At 41.2% G+C, this 19,764-nt stretch overlaps 1 long non-coding RNA gene across 1 annotated transcript in view; it reads right to left on the bottom strand.

The window, feature by feature from the left end:
• LOC307055145 overlaps positions 1–19,764 on the bottom strand; it is a 68,362-nt gene that overhangs the window by 2,058 nt on the left and 46,540 nt on the right. The window lies entirely within an intron of this gene.

Below are 19,764 nucleotides of genomic sequence, written 5' to 3'. Positions count from 1 at the left end.
GTCCGGAGCCTGTGCTCCACAACGGGAGAGGCCACAACAGTGAGAGGCCCGCGTACCGCAAAAAAAAAAAAAAATTATGTAGAGAAGAAAAATGTAATTTACAAAGCCTTTTGATTGGTCAAGTTTAGTGTAATGGAAAAAAAGTTCTAATCCATATCCAGCACTGGAGCCATCATATTTCCATTTTGTAGTCAACTGGATAAATTTTCTTTCATTCCACCTCTCAGAATTTGTCCTTTTGAGGCAGACAAACAACTCAGCCTTGGCAATACTATCTCTTATTTAACAATCTATTTCAGACTTATTCTTGGCAGTTAACAATGACCTCACATTGCTGACACATTTTCAGTGTGTGTGTGGCTGTGTATGAAATGTTGCTAACTTCCTACATTGCTCTCCCCTTTGTTCATCAACCTTGTCTTGTCTCCTACTCTGTCTTACAGCTCTAATTGTTTTTACTCCTTTGAAACCATCTGAGAAAAGAAGGTCCTAAATGAATAGTATCCCTTTCCAGTCCTTGCTGCCAGCTTACAAAATTTCCAGTTTCTTCCTCCCTGAATATTTTTGGTTTTGTTAAGATATTTTTTCTTCCCATCGCGCCTAATCAAGACCTAGGCCCACCCAATCGTCTTCCAGCAGGAATACCCCCAAGGCCTTCGGATGCCATAATGGAAGAGCATGAGGTTCTAAATAAGAACACTTGATATAAGTCATAATCCTGCCACTTCCTAGCTAGAGACCCTTGAGCAAATGACTGAGCCGCTCTGGGATTCAGTTTCCTCATCTGTAAATATGGGGGTGATCATTATATCTAAGTTTTAGGGTTGTTTTAAAGGATTAAATAAATATATATGAATGTTCTTGAGAAGTGTAATTCAGTGATACTGACTTCTGTTCAGTTCAATAAACATTTGTTAGTAACTAACAGGGGTGGCAAACTCAAAAGATGTCAATACATGCAGCAGGCAGGGTTCCAGGCATTAGGGAGCAGGGAGAATGTGTGTCTGGAGAACTAGAGGTCACAAGCCTGTGTGAGGAGGATAACCACTGCTCAGTCCCAGCCCACAGTTTGCATCTGCCACATAGTATGGCAGGCCCCAGAAATGCAAAGAAAAATATCTGGTGTGTGGTAGATTTTGCAATGCACTGCCCCATCCCCCTTCAGGAAATGAAGTGCTGTCCCAGCTGCAGAAAGTGCTGTCAGCAGATGGCCTTCAGCTGTCAACCACTGCAAGCATTGCTTCGGCTGCAGAGCTGCCTCTTCCAATGTCATGCCCCTTCCTGGGATGGTCCATGCCAAATGATTGATCAGGTAAGGGATGCCCGGCCATCCCATGCCAATTTAGAACAACTCTGAAAGGGCACTCAGCTCCAGACCTCTTTATGGTGTTGGATGAGGCAGCTGGGTTTGCAACAGGGCTTGATTTCTCCCTTGGCCCACTCCTGCTGCCTTCTCCTTTCCACAGGTGTTCATCCCAAGGGCACTCCTGAATAAACATCTTGTACACTAAAGTCTGTCTCAGAATCTGCTCCCTGGGGAATCCAATCTGCAATACAATTCTTGAACTAATGAAACAATTTTTGTGGTAAGCTAGGTAGACAGATGATATCAATATCGTGTAAGTGCTAGGATAAATATACACGCAAAAGCAACGGGAAGGAAGGAGGGAGGGAGCATCTAGTTCAACCAAGGGTACTCAAGTTAAGTCTTTTCAGAGCAGACAAGCTTGAGTTTACTTTTGAAGGCTAATTAGGGTGTAACCAGATAAAGAAGAGGGAACAGATATTCCAGGTAGAGAAAGAAAAGGCTAAAAGCAAACAGATATCCAAGGAATAGAGACTCGGGTATCCATGAAGGACCACCAGCAACTTGTTTTAATAAAACTTAATAGAATAGAACCTAAAAGAACTAATAGAACATAAATTCTAAGCTGAGGATTGGCATGAGATAAAGTGAGAGAGAAAAGTTATAACTTAAGAGCTTGGCCTTGATCCAGTAGATAATGGTGATTGAAGATTTTTCTTCCTAGCTCTTTGGAACTTGTTCTTTCTTTCCCCCAACAAGCTTTACATGTTGGTCTTTCATGGAACCTATTTTCATTCAATAGGACTATCTTGAGAAACCTCATCTCTTGACATAATTTAAAATCTAGATATGAACATCCAACTCAAAGTCTCCACTTGAATGGCCTGCAAGAACCACAAACTGGATGTGTCCAAAATTGAGTTCATTACCTGAAGTTCATACACCTCATCTTTTTGAATTCCCTACCCCGGTGAACATTAGCACTGTCTATCTACCCAGTTGCCCAAACCAGAGTCCTAGGCATCAGTCTTGATCTCTTTCTCTCCTTCACCCTCCAAGTTCAATCCTTCAATATCTCCTATGAATAATACCACTTTAATATATTTTGGATCATTCTGTATCTACCACTACTTCCTGAGTTCAGTAAAAGCTCTTAACAACTGGCTAATCTGCCTCCAATTTTACCCCTTTCAAATCTCTTTTCCAAACAACTATAAGAGTAATCCTTCCACAACACAAATCTGATCATGCCAATCCTCAGCTTAAAGTTCTCTGGGGTCCTCATAATCTTTGAGATGAAGTCTAAAGTCCTTAAAACTCTTCATCATCTGACCAGTGATTTCATACTTTCTGCTTCGCCCACACTATATTACTTTAAATTCTTCCAGCTCTTTATGCTCTCTCTTGCTTTTAGGATGTGCACCAGGTTGCACTCATAGCCTGAAATATCTTTCCCTGCCTGTCTCTTCTCCTCTCCTTCCTTTTACCTGATTAACTCCTATCAATCCTTCAGGGCTAAGCTTAGGTGTTCATTTCTCCAGGGAGTTTTCTCTGCCACTCTTACCCTTATTATGAGATAAGTGCCTGGTTTATAATTCTATCTATCTATACTTACTTCTCTCTACCATGAGATTATAATTGAAGGCAGAGAACATGTCTTATTCATTTCTGAATTTCTAACATTTAGCATAATATACGGCACATAATAGTTTACAATAAATATTTTCTAAATAAACGAATGAATGAAACAGAATTTGATATTTAAATGCTCACTCTGATGGCAATGTGGGTCACAGTTTCAAGAGGGAACTTACTAGAGGTCGGAAGACAGGTTACAAGAAGTAGTAATGACCTAAACCAGTAAACTGGGAGTAGAAATAAAGAAAAAAAGGAGGTAGAGAGAGATATATCTTGGAGGCAAAATGAGCAGAATTGGTGATAGGACATCGGGGTGAGAGAAAGATTGTGGTATAAAATGATTCCTAGATTTCTGACTTGGGCACTAAAATAGTGATACCTTAACTATGACAATACAAGGGAATAAAGGGCATAAAGATGATGAGTGTGATGAATTCATTCAGGGCATGTTGAGAGTGAGATGCCAAGGGGAGATTCAGGTGGAGTTATTTGGACATCCACCTACAGGATGAAGGGAGGAGAAGAAACTATAAATGGGATGGCCCACAGGAACAGTGAAGGTATGGAGGTGGAGCACAGTGGAAACTCCAACTTTGCTACCGATTGTGCTGGATATCTTCCTTTTGCCCCTCCAGATCCACTCTTTGCTCTGCCCCGGGAGACTGACTTATATGGATGACACCAGTGGGCTTCTATGTCCTCTGGTTTTGTTTGGGTTTAGTCAATGTGGGAGACCAAGAGTATATAGAAGGAGAGAGAAGAGTGAAGGCTGGATATTTATTCTCCAGCTTGCTCCCTGCTTCATCCCTCCACCAAATGTCACAGCAACTCTCAGGTAGCCTCTTCAGGCAACCACCTCTCCAGGTTCCAGGAACTGACCCTTGCCCCATCAGGCCTAGGTGGGCTAATGAAGCCACGTGTTATTAGCATGGGCTGTTCCTAAGCCACATATGACTCATAAACAGACCCTTCATTAAATTCTCTTCAATTACCCAGCTTGAATATGCCATCCATTTCCTAAAGAGACCCTGAGTGGTACATAGGGAATCCTAGGAAAGAAAAGATAGGCAAACTGATCTGATAAATTAACTCTATTCCAGTGATTTAGTGGATTACCTTTCTGAAAGAGTCTTCTCTGAAAACTAAAGGAATAACTCTAACAGTGGGAATTTCAGGTCCCTAAGACAAACGAGTAAGTGGTTGGTAGCCAGGATGACTGTAATGGGAAATAACTTGGGAATCCCACAAATTAAATTTCAAGGAGGCACCTTCCAAAGGGCTAAATAACTGTACAAATGCATCACTTGTAGGTATCCATGGTGACATGGTATCATATTATAATGAACTTTGTGAGACAGTAATGACAGGGGTTACAAATAACTGGGTATAAAATGCTGGTGGGTTGGGGGAACGGATCTAACAGTACTACACTCTTGCCACTCAGTGACACCCACCCCACTTGAGTCTAATAGCTGGGCATCAAAATAGAGCAAAAGAAATGTAAGAATATTAGGAGAAATTCAGCTGTCTACTCCACTGGAACCACAGATTAATATTTATATATCTTGTTGCATTGAAGATGGGGTTTTGATAAACACATATGGCTTCAACATTATCTTTTTTAAAGCTGGACAATGGCCTTTCTTGAAGCTCCTCAAAATATAATACGGGCCACTGTTGACTCTGCCCCAGTTCTACGATATCTCCTTCCATGTCTGTATCCTCTTGGTCATCTTTACTGCTCCACAGTTTATGACTCACTTTCTACATGAACGCTCTAAAGCAATTCCACTTGACTCAAGGCGGCTATTGTCATAGCTATAACCCCTCAGCAGCCCTTATCTTGCTAGCTTGTTTACAGAAAGTGGCCAGATTGCAAATTTAATTTGTTTTTCTATGATTTATCAAATCAATCCTGCCAAAATGCAGGGGGAAAAAATAATGGAGGCTACTCGAGAACAATTAAAATGTCAGCATGTTTAGAGACTTAACAGTAATTCAAATATGAAATAGTTTTGATGTTGATATTCAAGTCATTAGAACTTAGTGTTAATCAGGCCATTAGAACTTTGCATTAACTTACCAGTTAGCCAAGAAGGGCAGTGGACCCAGGGCTATGGGTTGCTTATCTCAAGTCAACAATCTAAATCAAATAAAAGAAAAATTCCAAACTTGGCAGTAACCCTAGAGTCCCATCTCTTCTAACTTGCTTCTTTTTTTAATAGATCTTTATTGGAGTATAACTGCTTCACAATACTGTGTTAGTTTCTGTTGTACGCCAAAGTGAATCAGCCATATGCATACATATATCCCCACATCCCCTCCCTCTTGAACCTCCCTCCATCCTCCCTAGCCCACCCCTCTAGATCATCGCAAAGCACGGAGCTGATCTCCCTGTGCTATGCTGCTGCTTCCCACTAGCTATCTATTTTACATTCGGTAGTGTATATATGTCGATGCTACTCTCTCACTTCACCCCAGCTTCCCCCTCCCTCCCTCCTCAAGTCCATTCTCTATGTCTACATCTTTATTCATGCCCTGCATCTAGGTTCATCAGTACCATTTTGGTTTTTTTAGATTCCATATATATGTGTTAGCATACGGTATTTGTTTTTCTCTTTCTGACTTACTTCACTCTGTATGACAGACTCTAGGTCCATCCACCTCACTACAAATAACTCAACTTCGTTTCTTTTTATGGCTGAGTAATATTCCATTGTATATATGTGCCACATCTTCTTTATCCATTCATCTGTTGATGGACATTTCGGTTGGTTCCATGTCCTACCTATTGTAAATAGTGCTGCAGTGAACATTGTGGTGCATGTCTCTTTTTGAATTATGGTTTTCTCAGGGTATATGCCCAGTAGTGGGATTGCTGGGTCATATGGTAGTTCTATTTGTAGTTTTTTAAGGAACCTCCATACTGTTTTCCATAGTGGTTGTATCAATTTAAATTCCCACCAACAGTGCAGGAGGGTTCCCTTTTCACCACACCTTTTCCAGCATTTATTGTTTCTAGATTTTTTTGATAATGGTCATTCTGACCGGTGTGAGGTGATACCTCATTGTAGTTTTGATTTGCATTTCTCTAATAATTAGTGATGTTGAGCATCTTTTCATGTGCCTCTTGGCCATCTGTATGTCTTCCTTGGTGAGATGTCTATTTAGGTCTTCCACCCATTTTTTTAATTGGATTGTTTGTTTCTTTGATATTGAGCTCCATGAGCTGTGTGAATATTTTGGAGCTTAATCTTTTGTCTGTTGTTTCATTTGCAAATATGTTCTCCCCAACTTGCTTCTTAATTCACTAATTTCTTATATGATGTCCCTGACAAAGTCACTTGTTAACATATTCTGCCCAAACTGAGCACCTGCCAAGCATCATTTAACCCCAAAGATGAAAGTACTTTGGTTGCTACTTCCAAGGAACTCACACCAAGCCTGTACTTGAATGTTGACTTCATAACATAAACCATTAACAACAAGTTCTCTTGAACAAAATCTGCCTCCACACAAGTTCTGGAAGAGAAAACTGTTCTGCCTTCAAATATTTTTCGTAAGCAATTATACTTTTGTGCTATCCATCTCAACCCAACTCTCTTTTAGGCAAAATATACCAAGTTTTTTCCATCACTCCTCCTATGCCTTGGTGTCCAAGCCACTCATGATCCTGGTCATACTCCTCTATGCACATTCAAGTGTATCAAATCCCCTCTTAATATGAAGAGCACAAACTGGAAGATACACCCGAGATTTCTTCTGTTACGATGTGGGCACTGTATTTTTACTAATGTAGCTACAATTCCTCGGCTTTTGAAAAATCCCCCTGCGATTCTATTATGAGTATGGGCTTTGGAGTCAGACCCCAATTTGTTTTGATAGATAATTTTGCAATCTTGGACAAGTTACTTCACATCTCAAAATACTAAAAAAATATCATCTGTGAGACAGACATAAGGTATTTTTTTGAGGGTGACAGTGTATGACATATGTAAAGCTCTTAGCACAGTACCTGATAGGAAATACTCAAAAATCATTAATTGATGCCTTTAACATCACTTCTACTTTCACAGATGCATCCATTGTTTTCTTTTTTTCCCCCCACATAAACTGACACCAAATCTAGTACCATCCATCCTGTATTTAACTGATTTTCTCCCTGAAATTGAAGACTTCACATTTCCTATTATAACAGTTCATATGCTTTCATCTTCTCTTCCCAGTTTATTAAGATTTTCTCTAACTTTTGAATCCTATTGTGTTGCCTGCAGATTCGATAAGCCTGACCTTTAAGTCCTCAGCCAAGTCACTGATAAAGCGGTGACTAAAGAAGGACCAAGGACAAAAAGCCCTGTGACACATAAGGAGGATTTCATCTAGGTTTACATCCATTTCCACTTTTCATCAGTTGTTTAATGAGTTGTGAATAGAGCTTACTGCACTGACATCTGACACACATTCCTTCATCTTTCCACAAGAACATCCTGAGAGAAAAACCAAGCTGATAAATTTGTCCCTGGCATCCCCACATCTATTTACCCAGTAACTCTGTTAAATAAGAAAATGACACTTGCTATGATTTAGTGAATTTACACTGGCTCTTCATGCTCATTTTCTTTTCCAGTTATCTGTAACTCATCTCTTTAATAATCCATAATTTTTCTTTTCCTCTTTCTTCTTCTTTGTGGTAGGCCAAATAATGCCCCTCCCCACAAATACATCCATGTCTTAATCCCAGAACCTGTGAATTTGTTACTTTACAGGGCAAAGGAACTTTACAGATGTGATTAAGGTCTTGAGATGAGGAGATAATCCTGGATTAACCGGGTGGGCCCAGGCTAATCACGTAAGTCCTTAAAAGCACGGAACCTCTTTTCCTGGGTGTGGTCAGAGGGAGATCAAATTTTCTAGTTACGAGAGAAAAAAAAGAGTTAGAGGGGTGCAGTGTTGTTGGGGTTGGACATGGAGGAAGGGGGCCACAAGGCAAAAGAACATGGGCAGCCTCTAGAAGCTGGAAAAGCAGGGAACATATACTCCTCTGGAGTCTCCAAAAAAGAATGCAGCTCAGCCAACACTTTGATTTTATCCCAGTGAGACCTGCATTGGACTTCTGACCTTGAGAACTGTAAGATGGTATACCTGTGTTAAGCCACTAAGTGTGTGGTAATTTTTACAGCTACCACAGGAAACTAATACCTCCTCCTCCTCCTCTATTGTAAATATTTACTTTGAGTCGGCATAAATTTTTCTTCAAATTCACTTTTGGCCAATTGGGGCTTAACTGGTCCAAGGCATAGGAGACCAGTATGTTGGGTGAATTGCAGGAAATCATCAATCTCCTAATAACGAATTATCCTTATCTCTTTACTAATGCAGGTAAAAATGAAATAGCTCCAGAGCAAAACTTAGAATTCTTATAATCACTGTGACTAATAACTATATCTCTTTTTGAAAAATGTAAAGTTCTTCTGGTCTTTACTCCCTTGCACCTCTGATGTAATTTAATAAAATCAGGTGCAGTTTTACTGAATGTATTCTATCCTTACAACACGTACAATAATGTTATCATGGAAGCTACCTTTGTGAGCCAGAGCCCAACTCTCACCTAAGAGTTCTGTGACTTTCAGAGAATTCTCTGGCAGTCCAGTGGTTAGGACTCTGCACTTTCACTGCCGAGGGCCCGGGTTCCATCCCTAGTCAAGGAACTAAGATCCCACAAGCTGCGTGGCGCAGCCAAAAAAGAGTTTTGTGACTTTCAGCAGTCACTTCCATCCCTCTGCACCCCAGTTTTCATACCTAGAAAAATAAGGACATTAGACGGGATAATTTCTAAGGTCTCTTTCTTCCTCTCAATTGCTGTGTTCTATCAGAGTACAGATTAAAAAAAAAAAAGTCCCTGTTTCTTTGCTGAAGGATAAACCAGTTGAAATACAGTACTTCAATCCTTTGTTCATGCCCGTCCCTCCACATGAAATGCACTCTTCTTCTCCTTTATTTTCTCTTACCACTTACATCTCCAGGTAGTAAAATCCTACTCTGCTTTCAAGTTCCAAATCAAATGCCACTTATCATGAAGACTTCCTTGATCATAGCATCAGGAGCTCATCTTGCTCTCCTCCAAAATGCTCCGGCACTCATTGCCTGTAGGCTTATCACAGACTGAGTTATTATTCTTTTCTGTTGCAACATCTTGCCACTCCAACTGGACTATTGCTTCTCGAGGATGGGGACCATGTTCCTTGTTGTCTCCTAATAGCAGGTGTTGAGTAAATATCCTTCCTTCTCCCCTATCATAATGGAAGTGGTGGCCTACTCATTCTGAAGCCTACCTCTTTCTGTCTTCCGATTCTATCCCTCTTGCCTCTCACAAACTTGGTGACATCCATTATCCCCCATCGCTCCTTTTCCTTCAACTTCAACTTCTCTTTCAGTCTCAGTCCATCAGCTCAATTATCTTCCATTAAAAAAAAAAAAATTCCTCCCTTGGCTCATGCCCAACTCTAGCTACATCCTTGGATCTCTCACTGCCAAATTTCATGAAGGAGCTGAGTCATTCACAATTACTGCCTCAACTTCTCCGTCTCTCATGCCTCTCTCTCTCCACTCCAGGCTGGTTTTCACCCCATCATTTCAACAAAATATACTTCCCAATGTCCTCCAAGTCACCACAGCCATTAGACACTGTATTTATCTTCTAGGCAGCATTTATACTATCGACTCTGACCAGCTTTTTGAAACACTGTCCTCCAATGTCTTCCATGATTTTACACTCCTCTTTCACCTAGATGTTCCTTTGGTCTACATTGCCAGCTTACCTTCTATAATTCACCTCTCAAATACTTAACTTCCTTAGAGTTATATCCTAGACCCTCTTCTGCACTTGGTCTATAAGGTCTCTCTAGATTGTTTCCTTCCCCAAGGCTCCAACTTTCATGAAAAAGAGAAAACTAGAGAGGCAAGGCCTTTGCTCTCCAGAAGTTTATATCCTAATGTAAAAAAAACAGACAATAGGGACTTCTCTGGTGGTCCAGTGGTTAAGACTCCGCATTTCCAATGCAAGGGGCCCAGGTTCGATCACTGGTCAGGGAAATAAGATCCCACATACCACCACTGAGCCCATGAGCTCTAGAGTCTGCGTGCCCCAACTACAGAAACCCGCGCATCGCAGCTAGAGAAGTCTGCGCGCCGCAACGAAGAGCCCGTGCAGACTAAATAAATAAATAAATAAATAAAAATTTAAAAAACAAAAATAAAAGACAATAGATAAGCAGACAAATAAATTACGAAATAATTTCATATGGCGCAAAACTAGACATTAAAATGTCTGCATACAGAGATCATAAAACAATAATTTTTTTTTTTTTTTTTTTGTGGCCGTACCACCCGGCTTGCAGGATCCTAGTTCCCCGACCAGGGATCGAACCTGGGCCCTCAGCAGTGGAAGCTCAGAGTCCTAACCACTGGACTGCCAGGGAATTCCCCATACAACAATAAACTTAAAATTAAGTTGCTGGTCAACAAATGTAGGACTCAAAATTCAAATTAACAATTTTAATTTAATCGGACACGTGCAGCTGGCCACTCTACCCCACGATCTGAATGCAGCACTCTCTTCGATGTGCAGGCTCCTCTGAGTCCAGTCTGTTGACCACATGCTGTGTAATGACTCAATGCTTCCACCTCTTGTCTCCATTTAAACTACGCAGAGCCTTCCTTTGTACATCCTGTGATGAAGTCATTTGGCCTTCACTTGGTGAGAACAACCTTCACATATTAACTGCCTGTGTTTGTGTGTTTTCCAAATCATTTGTCTCCAACAATTAAAGTGGCACTCCCTGGAATCAACAAAAATCTCAAACACAGACAAAAATGCAGGCCCTGAAAGCACATGGCAGCTCTCTGTTAAGTTGATCATCCAAAGGAACCAAAATATGTTGACAGTCATTTATTATGATCATCAAAATGAAAACACAAAATTAAATTCTTGCAGAGAACTCAAGGCCCCTTGAAAATACAACTGCAGGCTTTCAAGGATCTTCAGACCCTAATTTGAGAAACACGAATAACGTGAAAGGTCCTTGACTTAAAATCAAAAATTGTGGATACACATTCCAGCCCTGACATTTGTAACGAGTGGGCCTAGGCTATTTACTTTATAGATTTGTTAGAAAGACTAAATAAAATCATAGTACTAAGATTATTTGTGAAATCATGTTTACAGCATGTTAGAAGATGTCTTAGCCTAGTCTCCTAGAAAACAGGATAAGAGCAAGCAGTGGGCTAACACTTCATAGGGAGTGCTGTCCCAGGAAAGCAGAGGAGGAAGGAAAAGCAAAAAGGTCACATTATTATTTTGTAATAACTTTAAATGGAGTATCATCTATAAGAACATTGAATCACTATTTGTACACCTGAAACTAATATAATATTGTAAATCAACTATACTTCAATTAAAAAGAAAGAAAGAAAAGAAAAGCAGAAAGGTCTGTTGTTCAGTAATCAAGAATAGGAATACTGCAACCCTCTTTGCCCCATCAGGTGCCCAGGTTACAATCAGAAAATACTACCCTACAGTTTTGCATTTAAATTATATACTCAATTATACTATTTTAAAAATAAAGCTATGCTCTCCTCCTTCCCCCCAAATTCTTCCTATAAATAGAAAATATAAAACCTTTTACTCCTAAAGACCACTTGGGGGGTTTGTTTTAGTATAGTCTTATGCCCCGATGATGGTCATGTGGACATGAAAGTATATTTGCTGAAATTAGTTGCCTGATTTGACAGGCAAAACTTGAGAAATGCAAATATGCAAACACGATTGCAAACACATAATGCAAAATGCCTTATACAAATGGCCCCAATCAAGGCAAAGTCTTGTTAAATTAAATAAATAAAACAGATTTTGGAAAAGGCTAAGAAGTAAAACATCTGAAGAGGCTAACTGCCCTGGGTTCACCATGAATATTAGTCTTATTTAACCTGTAAAAGATAACCAGAAGGAAATATATCAAAAGGCCTGCTCTGTGTTCCATCATTTTTTCCACCCAGCCATTTTGCAATTTTCACTTCTCACTTCCAGGCTCTGTGCCTATTTTTAGACATTCAATAACACCTAGTATAAGCCACTGCATGTTAGGCATGAATTAATGAACAGTAATATCTAGGTTGCTGGCAACATATTGTGGCAGGGAGTCAGGCGAGATGGGTGGTAGAGAGAAGGAGTGTTTCATGCAGAAGCTTACACCAGGGAGCTGAGTAAAGGAACAATCTCTTTACGTGCTCTTACCAGTCAGGAGAAGAAAGCTCCTCCTGCCTAGGGGGCTTCGAACATTCCACCCACCATCAGCACCTGGAGAGGGAGCCACCTCGGCAGAATGACAATGGACGCCCTTGAGAGCTCACAGAGGGAACTCAATCAGGCCAGGAGGCCACGGTGAGCACGGCTGTTCCCGTGGGTTGGCAGAAGCAACAGTCAGAAATAAGAGGTAAAAAGTAGACATCTCAGACAAAACCAAATAAGACAAAAGCAATGGAGAGCATGCAGAAGAGAATCCAGTCTGAACAAGCAAAGAGAATTCCCTTAGACACATGAATTTACAGTGGTCATAGCTTCTTTCAGGAGGAGCCTGAGGTGAACATAAAAATTCACTAAAATCCCTTACACAATAGTGTATATAAATATGACTGTAAACTACTATGTATTTGGTTTTCTTTAGAATGTGAGTCCAGTCATTCTCCATATTTTGCCTTCTTTGGAGTCCCAAGTTAAAATGAATGAATGAATGAATCCTATAGTTCTTACCATACATACGTGTCTGGATTAGGTTTTTAATTGCTGGCTTTTATCAAGACTCTGGTTGCCAAGATGGTCAAAATCAAATAAGAATTCTTTTCAGATCTATGTGCAACTATATTACATATATTTATAGTGGGTATCTACTATTTTGTTTGACTAGAACCCCTCCCTCCTTCCAAGAAAGAAACTCCCTTCTTGGAACTGCTCCTTTCCACACTCCAAACATATGGTTCAAGAAGTTCTTAGATGACCCCATACCACTGACACAATTGATTTGAGCAAGCTGAGGCCCCTGCCTAAAGTCAGGACAATCAGCACCTTCCCTAAGATTTTTCTATCTGGAATTAAGAAATAAAGTCAGGGCCCCTTTCGTGCTCTAGTCGACAACTGTGAAACTCAAGATCTATTGTACAATACACTGAGACAGAATGACGTGGACGACCAGGAGAAGCAGAAACGAAGGCAGAGGGAGAGAATCCTGGTAGCACTTTGGCCCCCAGTTTTATCGTTTTGTATTAAATTTTTGACTGCTTCCTTGTCTTTCCCATAGATTGACTTTTTTTTTTTTTTTTTTTTTTTTGCGGTAGGCGGGCCTCTCACTGTTGTGGCCTCTCCCGTTGTGGAGCACAGGCTCCGGATGCGCAGGCTCAGCGGCCATGGCTCACGGGCCCAGCCGCTCCGCGGCATGTGGGATCTTCCCGGACCAGGGCACGAACCCGCGTTCCCTGCATCGGCAGGCGGACTCTCAACCACTGCGCCACCAGGGAAGCCCCATAGATTGACTTTTAATCCTGCCTTTGGTTAATTAAAATATCCCAATATCCTCCCAATAAACCCTCCCTTTTTCCTAGACAAGTTCAGTTTGGATTTCGGTTGCTAGCAACCAAGGGGATCCTGAGTAGTAAAACAATGTGGTATTGTTTGACTATAGTAAACAATACTAAACTAAACTATAGTATAGTATTATTGTCTTACTCCGCAAAGGATGAACATGAAAATGTATAATAGCTAAAGGACTAGGTGATGATTCCCAGTCACACACCTTTCTTCTCACTAACCTTGATAAGTGGCTTGCCAAGCTTAATCTCAAGAATTAGGCTGATATCAAAGTGAAAAAAAACCTTCACATTGTTATACCACACTAATGAAAGGGCAATCGCTGTGGGAGTTAGCAGGAAACAGTAAGGATTTTCAGAGGTCTTCTTTCTTTCGTTCTTTTTATATTACTATATTTTTAAAAATCCTTTGCTTCTGAACCCTTTGCTCCACAGGCAGTGCAGCTGGGAAGCCATGGGTGGTCCCCTCCTCACTCCCCAGGATGGCCATAGATGATTCACCTCTTGGTCAGTGCCCCTAACTAAGCAGGGTCCGAGGCTGGGAGAAATCATAGGAGTTACTTTTACAAAACAAAGGTTTTTCTGCATGCTGTGCAGAGACAATCTAGGACTGGCTGGCTGGAGCTGGGGCATCTGAAACAACTGTAGCAGAAGGGCAACAGCGTGGAAGACCCCTCTGCTGGGCCCCTTCCTGCCTCCTACCACCAAGCCCACATTCAGAGGAGAACAGAGACACTAGTGCCCATCTGGTCCAGAACAGCATTTGCACCCTTTGAATCTTCCCTTGGGGACAGATTTGGGAAGCAGAAAGGTTTTGTTTGTTTGCTTGGTGGTTGCCGTTGTTGTTTTTCGGAACCCTTAAGACAACACAGCACCACAGTGACAACCCTCACCGTGTCAGTGACTGGGCAGTGAAATGGACAGAGCACCACCCAAGGTGAGCAAAGACTAACAAAGACTCCATCTGCTCAGCAACCCCCAGACTGGCTCCTAACGTAGAGACAACCCCACGGTGAATGAGTCTGTGGGACGAGCGCCACCAAGCAGGGCAGGCACCGCCCTATCCCCTGCTGATGCCCACGCAGCAAACTATTATTTTTAAAAAGAAAATCTGAAATCTTCACCACCTCCCCAGTCCAATCACACTTACCCCACCTCCCCCTCACAGTCTACACAATGGTCCCTCCCTCACTGTTGGCGGCGAGGAAGTGTAAAAGCACTGCAGTTCAGTGATTGTTCCCCGTTCTTTCTCCTTTCTGGTGGGCATTAGTGGCAGTGTGAAGACTGGCCTGAGGTTAGCCAAATGAAATCTAGAGGGTTAGATTTTTAGCTAGTGTGTGTGTGTGTGTGTGTGTGTGTGTGTGTGTGTGTGTGTGTGGTCCTTAACAAACACACATTAAGAATCATGGAAAGGGACTTCCCTGGTGGCACAGTGGTTAAGAATCCGCCTGCCAACGCAGGGGACATGGGTTCGAGCTCTGGTCCGGGAAGATCCTACATGCCGTGGAGCAACTAAACCTGTGCACCACAACTACTGAAGCCCACATGCCTAGAGCCTGTGCTCTGCAACAAGAGAAGCCACTGCAATGAGAAGCGTGCACACCACAATGAAGAGTAGCCCCCGCTCGCTGCAACTACAGAAAGCCCGCGTGCAGCAACGAAGATCCAACGCAGCCCAAAAATAAGAAAGAAAGAAAGAATCAAGGAAAGAACTGCCCAGAAAGAAGCGGGCCCGCTCTTCCGCCCCTTGGCAGAAAGCATCATGCCCAGAGAGCGTGGCCGCATTTAAGGTTACACAAGCTAGGCTAATATTTCAGCATGTCATTGAGTTAGTAGAGTGAGTACTATGACTTTTTTTTAATCATTAAAAATATTTTTGCTGAGTATGAAAATCAGTGAAGGTGTTTTACTACTTGAGTTGTAGTCCGACCTACTGTTTATTACTTTTCACCATTTTTAAGCCCTTAATCAAAGATTTCACAGCCTTTCGGCAGAATGCTGTGAGATATTTCACAAATGGGCTTCTGGATATGTTAACTGTGACTTTTAAAAGCTGGAATTTATAGTCAGCTGTATATTGTTCTCTTTAAAGCAGTCTCCTGAGGAGACAACAGTAATGCTGAAAAGAGCATGTGCTTTAGAATGAACCAGATCTGGGTTTGAATTCTCGCTTTAAGACGTGCCGTCTTATCTGATAATTAACCTCTCAGCCTGTGCTTTCATCCATAAAACAAGGTTACTAACACCTACCTTTCAGGGCTGTTGAGAGATTAAAATAAGATAGTTGATGCGAAGTACTGATATAATTTTGGAAATACATAAAGGCTAAATAAATACTTACTCTAAAGCTTGCCTTTAGAGCTGGCAATGCTTTTAAAAATATCTCAGTGGTTACAACCTTGGTTTTCCAGATTTTTGAAACTGCCAAAATTTATTTAAATTTCTACTCAATTCCAAGTCAACCCCCATGGGAACGGTGAACAAGCTGGGGCAATACCAGTTTTGGTCAGACACAAAGTTGGCCTCCTATGGAATGAGGCTGCTTTGGTTGTATTACTTGAAAATTGGTTCTGAAGAAATTGCCAAAGAGAATTTCTCAAAGTGGTGGCATGGCCTTCCATGGTGATTGTTAGCTTCTACTTCAAGCCTACACAGCTTCATTGGCCACTGTCCCTCTATCCCACCTAGAGTCTCAGATGCACAGTCACAGTCTCAACCAAGGCCACTTGGCTTACCACCATCTGGAGGTCTAACATTTCTGGTGTCACATTTACAAGGGCTGGACTCCTGAACTGGCCCTGCAATCACTCTGCTGACAACCAGGTCAGGTACCCAAGAATGATAAATGTTACCTTCTTAAGAAGCTGCTCTTACCTTCCTTCCAATATTGACCCAGTTTCAACTAGACTCTTCCCAACTCCCAGTCCTGAGAAGTTAACTTGCTGAGCCCTCTCTGCTCTCCCTGATCTCCCTCATGCATGCCAATTTTCCTGCCATTTGAAACAGGTCCTGCTATATAGAAGGGAGAATCCCTGCATGGAAAGTTAGTCAAGTTCTTTTTTTGTAAGCAATAGAATCAAACTTTGGCTGGTTTCAATAGAGAAGTATTTCTTAAAGGATATTGAGATTTGACAGGGGGTCAGAGAAGGCTGGACAACCAGGCTCAAGAAATGGGAAAGAATAAGACATTGGCCAAGACCAGAGCCAAAAATCATGCCAGCGTCCTTCTGGTGAGGACACTGCTGCCACCACCACTGAATGCTGGACCTCATGGCTTGAATTACTACCTCAGCACTGAATATCAGATGCTGACTTGCTCAAAGTGGCTGTCCCTATATCCCCCAGAAGGAGTCTCCACTGTGCCTGCTTCTTTGTGTAAATGGCTTCAGCCTGAAAGTCTGAAGGGGGCTAATTTGACTGGTTAATCCCAGGTTACATGCTGATGGCTTAGCTTCGAGGGAGCCTGAGAAGGTATCTGCCTTTTTCAGTTTTTACCACAGGATATCTCCACTATAGGTGTGTGGTAACACATTATCCACGATAATTAAATATCCATGATAAGTAATTACCTATGTGGTGTCTGCTTTGAAGAGGACATCCCTTCTAATGCAGTAAGCTTTAGCACATTGGGATTGTTAAACTTTGAAACACCATCCTGGAAAGCCTTAAAAGAGGTTATACCTTTAGTCTCAGAAATTTCACTTCTAAGCCTCTATAATGAGCATATAATGTGAAACAGACTAAGATTTCTTCAAAAATCAGAACTAGATAAATATAATACCAGGAAGGTAGCCATGCTCACAATTGGTGGAAGATATACAAGTGTTTGCTATTTTTTCATTTCTACTTTCTGTGTTTTTCAGATTATTATTACAAATGGGATGTACTGACTATATTTCTTATATATAGTTAAGAGTAATCTTTAAAATATGTTTCATTTCCTTATGGTCATTTGGTACAACAGTGTATCGATTAAGTTAGCTTATTCTAGATTTTGAAAGACTAAGAGCCACACAGTCAAATGCAGTTATAACTGCAGCCACACAGTTATACAAGTCACCTTATGAACAATTGTGGGTATTTCAGTATGGGCTGGGTATTAGATGATATTAGGGGATTATCTGGGAAGATGTATGCTAAAGTCACAATGTCTACAACTTAATTTTAAAAAATGAGCAAAAATTATGTAAAGGAAATATGGCAAAATATTAAGGAGAGACGCATGTGAAATATTAAAAAGATTGAAAATAATCAGAGAGAAAAAGGAAAAGGATGACAAAAAGGATGCAAATATTAACCAGAAGAAACACAGTATAGCTGTATTAGTATCCAAGTAGTGTCTGAAGCAGAAAGCATCCCTAGAGACAAAGAGGGACACTTCATTCTGAGAAAAAGGTTACGTTCACAAGACAGAACAATTCTAAATTTTGTATGCACCTAATAACTTTGCCTCCAAAAAATATATATCAAAAACTGAAGAAAGAAATGCATTTATATTTTTAGTGAGAGATTTTAACACTTTTTAAAAAAAATTATTTTTGGCTGTGTTGGGTCTTTGTTGCTGAGCACGGGCTTTCTCTAGTTGTGGTGAGTGGGGGCTACTGTTCACTGCAGTGTGCAGGCTTCTCATTGCGGTGGCTTCTCTTGTTGTGGAGCATGGGCTCTAGGTGCGCAGGCTTCAGTAGTTGTGGCACGTGGGCTCAGTAGTTGTGGCACACGGGCTCTAGAGCACAGGCTCTATAGTTGTGGTGCACGGGGTTAGTTGCTCTGTGGCATGTGGGCTCTTCCTGGACCAGGGTTTGAACCCATGTCCCCTGCTTTGGCAGGCAGATTCTTAACCACTGTGCCACCAGGGAAGTCCCTTTAACGCAAATTTTAACCCTTGGGAAATAATAGGGTAAGCAAACAGGCAAGCAAAAAAAAGCAAATCAGCAAATACACATGATTCGAACAAGATTAACACACGGTGTAACTGATATACAAGGAACATTCCTACCAACAGCTACTGAAAACATTTCCTTCTTTAAGTGCACTTGGAGCACTTACAAAACTGACAAATGCTGGACAGCAAAGCAAGTCTCAGCTGCTTTTACAAGACTGGAATCTCACAGAATATGTTCCCTGGACATGGCAGAATTATGCTAAAACATTAATATGAATAGAAATGTAGATACCACTAGCAACAAGTTAACTAAAAAGTTCACAAGTGGCTTCCCTGGTGGCGCAGTGGTTGAGAGTCCGCCTGCCGATTCAGGGGACACGGGTTCTTGCCCTGGTCCGGGAGGATCCCACGTGCCACGGAGTGGCTGGGCCCGTGAGCCATGGCCGCTGAGCCTGCGCGTCCGGAGCCTGTGCTCCGCAACGGGAGAGGCCGCAGCAGTGAGAGGCCTGTGTACCGCAAAAAAAAAAAAAAAAAAAAAAAAAAAAAATCACAAATATTTGGAAATTAAGAACTATAACTCTAAATATCTTGTGATACAAAGAAGAAATCAGAAAAGAAACTAGAAAATACCTTAAACTGAATAATAAAGAATAAGTCATCTCCTCTAAGATGTTTTATGCTATACTAGTTTGCTAAACCAAAGATAGTCAGTTTTTGTTTAAAATAGTAATATTTTTCTTATCCAAAAAAGAGCTATACATGACCAGGTAAAAAATATCAAGGTCAACACAAAGAAACACCAATTCTAACTGCTTCAAAAAACAAGGGCCAATCTTTGGATGCGTCTTTAATTTGCCCAGTGCTACACAATGTTAGGAAGGAAATTAGTCCAGCTGAAAGGTTCGAATGCATTTTTAATATGCACCTGATGGTGTTAATTCAGATTCATTAAACAGTACTTCTCTCTGTTAGAGCAAAGAGCAAGAAATAACTAAAGCCTTCTGGCTGAGTGACAACGCACGACAGTACAGGAAATGTCACCCAACGCAGATAAAATACGACAGATGAGGAGCTGTAAGTGTGAAATAGACTCAAAGAGTTTTAAACTAAGCATTTCAGTAACCAACACCATAAGGAAAGAGTCCCTTGGTCAGGAATTTAGAAAAGAGACATTTGGTGTCTGTTCCAGGCTACACATTTTCAGCAAAAGAAGTCTGTTCTACAATCAGAATTCCTAATTTGAGCTCCCCCACTGATTACGCTGTGTCCTTGGGCGAAGCATTAAGCGCAGCCGATCTTC

This window comes from Hyperoodon ampullatus, assembly GCF_949752795.1.
Source record: "Hyperoodon ampullatus genome assembly, chromosome: 6".
Taxonomy (NCBI): domain Eukaryota; kingdom Metazoa; phylum Chordata; class Mammalia; order Artiodactyla; family Ziphiidae; genus Hyperoodon; species Hyperoodon ampullatus.
Note: the sequence above shows the minus strand (reverse complement) of the source record. Positions and strands in the feature narration are given on the sequence as shown.